This window comes from Mus caroli, chromosome 14 (assembly GCF_900094665.2).
Source record: "Mus caroli chromosome 14, CAROLI_EIJ_v1.1, whole genome shotgun sequence".
In the NCBI taxonomy this organism is placed as follows: domain Eukaryota; kingdom Metazoa; phylum Chordata; class Mammalia; order Rodentia; family Muridae; genus Mus; species Mus caroli.
This window is the reverse complement of record NC_034583.1, coordinates 90795631-90801290: the sequence shown is the minus strand read 5'-3', so window position 1 is coordinate 90801290 and position 5660 is coordinate 90795631. Positions and strand designations below refer to the sequence as shown.

Here is a 5660-nt window from a genome sequence, read left to right as displayed (position 1 = left end):
AGGAAGGAAGGAAGGAAGGAAGGGAGAGAAGGAGGGAGGGAGGGAGGGAGAAGGGATAATGAGAAAGAAAGAGTATTATGAACATCAAAGATCTTCTGTTTCTAAATTTATCATGTTTACCATATTAAAAATATAAAACTGGGGAATGGGCTTGGTGAGATGACCCAAAGTGTAGACACTTTCCAACAAGTCTGACAAACAGTTCAACCCTGAATCCTTTACAAATGGTGACATCTTAATTGTAATACATAGTTTATTCTGTTGTATTAAAATTCCATGTCCTTTCTTGTGTTCAGAGTGTATTTTATGAGATATTGATTTTTATTATCAAGTATCAGTTATTTAAAATAATACATTCACTGAGCTGGACAGGCCTTCTAAATGTTAAAATTTTGAATTATAAGATAGAAGAAGAAAAGGCATGGGATAACATTTCTACTGTCTCCTCAGGGAGGTCCTTATGCATAGTTGCTATTTCAAGTGACTCCTGGCGAACCCCCAACTTTGCCTGAGATATTTGTGCCTACATAGTGATCAGCTCTCCGTGAACCCTCAGCCAGGGCTTAATCGCCAATGCTTCTGAGAAAGGAGGAAATAAGCTACTAGAACAGCAACAACACCGATTGAAACCAGATACAGAAATGCACTTTGTTGATTAAAGCCAACCAATCTATCTCCAGTTCCCATGAATAAGATGACAGAAATCATACAGAGTAAGCTATGAAGTTCCATATTACTTAGAGAAAAATAAAGATCATAAATGAATGTAAACAAGGAAGGGGGAATGGACTAGGGAAGGGGGAAAGAAGTCTAAGTTCAGTAAAATCATTAAAAAGCACACGACAGAAAAAAAAAAGCAGAAGACAGAAGCATCATTGCAGGAGATTTTTAAAAATTAAAAATACACAAGCAGTTTAATGAACATAATAAAAACATATAAAAGCATATAATCTTCCTTTTTACACATAAACAATGTAAAAAATAATAAAGCACAGAAAAAAAGAAATCATATGGGGCAGGGGACCTATCTGACATAAAACAATGTGTAGAGGCAGCTTCTTCATGAGTTCTCAAAGGCTAGGTAGACGGGGGAGCCAGTGACCCTGGAGTCTCCTTTTCTGCTTGTTCACCCTGCAAAGGAAGCACAGAGTGGCGCTCACTCACTCAAGCGATTTCTCATCTGTTAGCAGGGCCCACTTCTCACAGCCTTTTTCAGCGACCAGGCAGAACATTCGCCTCCTTCGTCCAGAGACCAAGTAAAGGGGTGTTTCCCTAGTAGGGAAACATACACCAGGGTTTGGGGCAGGCTGGAGATCCGTGTTGAGTTCTGCAATTAAACGACCTAGTTGGGTCTTTTCTAATGCTGTTCTGTGTTAACTCCTCAGTAAAAGAAGAGTAGAGGCTGCCCCAGCCCTCCACAGGAGCGCTCTCAGTCCTACACTGGGAAGACCGAATGAGAGAAAGGTATTCTAAAAGTTTAGGCTACCCTGCTCTCTAGTTTGTGACTGTCTGTGTGGGTTTTATATCCCTTTAAAGAGGGTAGGGCCTCTTGTCAGTAAGTCACTCCCTACTTGAGTGGACTGCCTCCCGAATGTCTTGTCACACTTATGTCTAACCCTCTTGTGGCTGACAACTCCCTCATGGAGCCCTGTCCCACCCAACGGCTCTCAGGGGCTCTGACTTGTGGTTATTTCTTGTTTTCAGGTTCCCAAAATTGCCTCAAGTCTTTCAAGCCAGAACTTAAATATTGCTCTGTCAGGAAGAGAGTGTAATTAAACGGCCTTTGCCAATGATAATGTGTCACAAAGGAAGCACTCATGAAACCTCCTTCATTTAAAGCCGGAGTGACTTCCATAAAGCTAGAATTGCCTTGTAGTCTTTTTACACAGACCACATTCCCTACCTTGGGTAGGCTTTAGATTCCTTATTCCTGCCGGGAGCTAGTGCATTCATCTGTCGGTTTTGCTGTTTGGAGCTTTTCAGTTGTCCTATAATATTTTCAGTGGTTTCTGATGTCTTTCCCCTTTTGGTCTTCAAAATTCAGTTTATCCTTCTTTGTCTGACCTATCTCAATCCTGCCAGCATGGGCTAGCTGCTTCTAACTTGCTGTTGTAACACACCCCATTTTCGTGTGTGTGTGTGTGTGTGTGCGTGTGTGTGTCCTTTGAGCCCCACTCTAGGGAAGGGATGAAGAACTTCCATGCCCACCTGTCATATGGACAAAATGTTCAATGTCAACGTTTCTTCATGCTGGATGGCCACTCTGCATAAAAGCTTTTCGGTGTGCAGACGGGGCAGAAGACTATGTCCTCAGAACACACTTTTCCAGAGGCACTGAAGAGAATACAGAATAGACCACTCATGGCAAGAAGTAGGCCTGCAAACAGTGTCTGAAGATTCCTTATCAGAAAGAGTGTGAGACAGGTACAGAGAAGATAATCAGCAAGCTAGATTTCTGTATCTAACAAAAATACTTGTCGGGGGTAAAAGTAAACATATTTTTAGAAAGCTGAGAAGACACGGTGTTACCAGGATTGTGAGAAGAAAAATGTTGGAGGAAGTTCCTCAAAAGGAAAGAGAAAGGATACAGGATGGGAAGGAGGAAGGTGGAAAGGACAGGTCAGTAATGGTAAACACCTGACACTTGGCAGGGTAGATTAAAGAACAAAATTTTCACTCAAAAGATTAGAAAGGGACTGGAAATCAAGAGAGTACCCAGTTTCACTAAAACAAGCACAATGGGAGTAAAGCCCCAGGATGCCATCTTCCACATGTCAGGTTGGCAAAAGCCAGGAGGCAAGAGTGCATTCCACCAATGTGGTGAAAAGCAGGCACTTGCAAACGCAGCTCATGTTTGTAGTTGGCTTTGGGAATATGAGTTAGCAAGATTTAATAAAGCAGAGATGACTTAGCCATCCCACCATTAGAAACATAATCTGATGTGATGCCTCCCGAAATGTTAAAAAAGCCAATGCTCAGTTACTTATTTTGCCAATTTTATTTGCTAGATAGGGAAAAGAAACCAAGTACCTGTTATACTAGGATACTGGCCTCATAAATTATGACCACTTTAATTAATGAAATATTGTTTCTCTATAAAACAAATGAAGGCCCTTTTAAAATCAGTTGGGCCTATTCCCAGGATATATTGTAAAGTAGAAAAAGAAGCAAATTATAAAAGAATATTTATATCTATACTTTGTACATAAAAAAATAATACTGTCATGGCCAAAGCATAAAAGACAGATAATAACAGGGTAGTAAGAATGTGGAGACAGTAGAACCCTCCCACAAGACTAAAGAGAGGGTAAAAGTGAAGAGGCAGCTATTTTGAAGGGGAAAAAAAAAGGCCTGGTAATAATTCTTTAAAAGGTTAAATACAGATTTGTCAAATAACCTAACAAGTTCACACCTAATCATGTATTCAAATTCAGTATGTACTTCTCTTCACATGAACCTTGACTGCAGATGTGTATAGAATCATTATTTAAAGCACACCCAATGATAAACAGCCAAAGTATCCATAAAACAATAAACGTGCAAATAAACAGTGGTATATCAACATAATGAAATATTACCAACCTATAATAGGAATAAAGTACCCATCTGTGTCACAACATATATAAACTTTGATAATGTTGTAAATACCAAAGTCAGCCACCACACAGAGGAAAATAAACAAATTAGTCATTACCTATAGGTAGGACGAGGTAGTGAGGAATGCCAATAGTCACTGGAAAAATATTTGCATAATCTTACAGTTATACTACAGTATAGACTTTAGAAGAGTGAGCATTGTAACAGCTAAACTATATTATGGATGCTGTTATGTTCAAATAAAGAATTATGAACAGTATCAATTATGCAAAATAAATAAAAAATTAAAAACAGCAACTAAAGAGGTCTAGGCCAATAGCAGGTAATCAGGGAGCAACAGATCAAAAGAGAAAATTGCTGGTGAAGATGATGATGGTGGGATATCACTAACCAGCCGTGTAAGCCAAGAATAACACCAACTCAGTCACAAGGTGCAATGAGCTTCATGTGTTCTTAAACTTGGTCTGTAAATATTTTGTTGAGAAGTTATACTTTTATGTTCACCAGAGTATTTGCTCTGTAGTTTTTCTTTTCCTTTCTCTCCTGTTCAGTCTTTTATCCAGTTTTAGTATCAAGATAATAATTCCAACATTACAGAATGAGTTTGGTAATGTTTCTTTCCTTTCTAGTTTATATAACACTTTGAAAATCTTAGGTTACTCAGGGACTGGTGACATAGTGGCCCAGTGCTTTCAAGGCTAATGAGATGAGTTTGATTCCTAACTTTGACATCATGGAAGGAATGAAGTGACTCCTACAATAAAGGAATAAATAATTTTAAAAATGTTATTCAGAAACAAATCTGTCTTTAAAAACTCTGTTTCCTAGCACAGAGACATTTGAGACCTACGTTTATTGGTTATCTACTCAACAAAGCAGGAAAATGCCATCAGTCTAGATGTGCATCAACAGATGGGTGGGTAATAAAAACATAGTGCACACACACAGCTGAGCTCTAGTCAGCTGGAAGGAAATTCTGAAATTTGCAGACAATAGATGCAGTGGAAAATATACTAAGTGAAATAACAGAGGCTCAGAAAGACAAGTGCCTCATGTTGCCTCTCAAATGGAAAATATAAATCTATATGCATACATAGTTATCAGGGCAGGGGTGTAGGTAGAGGTCATGCAACTACAAAAAGGCTCATGAGATATGAAAAGGCCTTAAGGAGGGGCATGAGGGGCATAGATGACAGGTGATGGGAAAGTAGAAGGGTAATGCTAGGGAAGAAAGGGTACAAACAGGGAATTAGGGCAGGGGGAATGGAGGGCATCAACAAGACAAAAAATGTGTGGGCATACCATAAGGAAACCTGTTACTGTGTATTCAAATTTAAAACATAAAAAGTAATAAATGATATAGATGACCTCCAGCTAGAAGATAAAGGAGAAGGATCTCCCCTAGACTAACTGCAAGCACTCCAGGCACAGGTTTACTGCTCCCTAAGTGGTAATGGGTAGGACTGAGTCCAGAGTCTTGAAATTTCCAAAGTTGATCTTCTAATCAAGGTTTTGGTGGTCCTTACTCAGAAAACGCCAACTGTGAGAAACATAAAAATATTCCTACTTACCTCATAGAAAGCCCCAACTGGGAGAATCATAAAAATGTTGTTAACTAACTCATAACATATTTCATGTATAGTTTTGATTTTTTTGAATCAAAATAAAATCTCAAGTAACAACAAAGTAGGTTAAAAAAAAACACTTTATAGTTAAAACAATTGAAATTTTAAAATCATCAAAACTGTACCACTGGATGTTATGAAGACCCAAAGTAGAATACAAAACAGTAACAATTGCCTTGTATATGGATAACAAATGACACTGGAAAGGATAACGAAGAAAGAACTCACCTAAATAACTGTGAAGGATGTGGTCTGTAGATTATAAGATTGACCACATGGTGCTGGAAAGATGGCTTCATGGTTAAGGGCACTTGCTGCTCTTGCAGAGGACCCAGGTGAAGTTCTTAGCACCCTCATCCAGCGGCTGACAACTGTCTGAAGAGCCAGTTCCGGGGGACCCAAAACTCTCTTCTGGGTCATTGCATGGGTTGCATCCAT

The 5660-nt window shown here is 39.1% G+C and overlaps 1 long non-coding RNA gene across 1 annotated transcript; it reads right to left on the bottom strand.

The window, feature by feature from the left end:
- Positions 1-1004: 1004 nt before the first annotated feature.
- Positions 1005-5660, bottom strand: LOC110309880. Its single transcript, XR_002379759.2, has 3 exons — positions 5451-5660; positions 2209-2334; positions 1005-1131 (listed from the first exon to the last, which is right to left on the bottom strand). It is a non-coding gene; the product is annotated as an uncharacterized LOC110309880 (long non-coding RNA).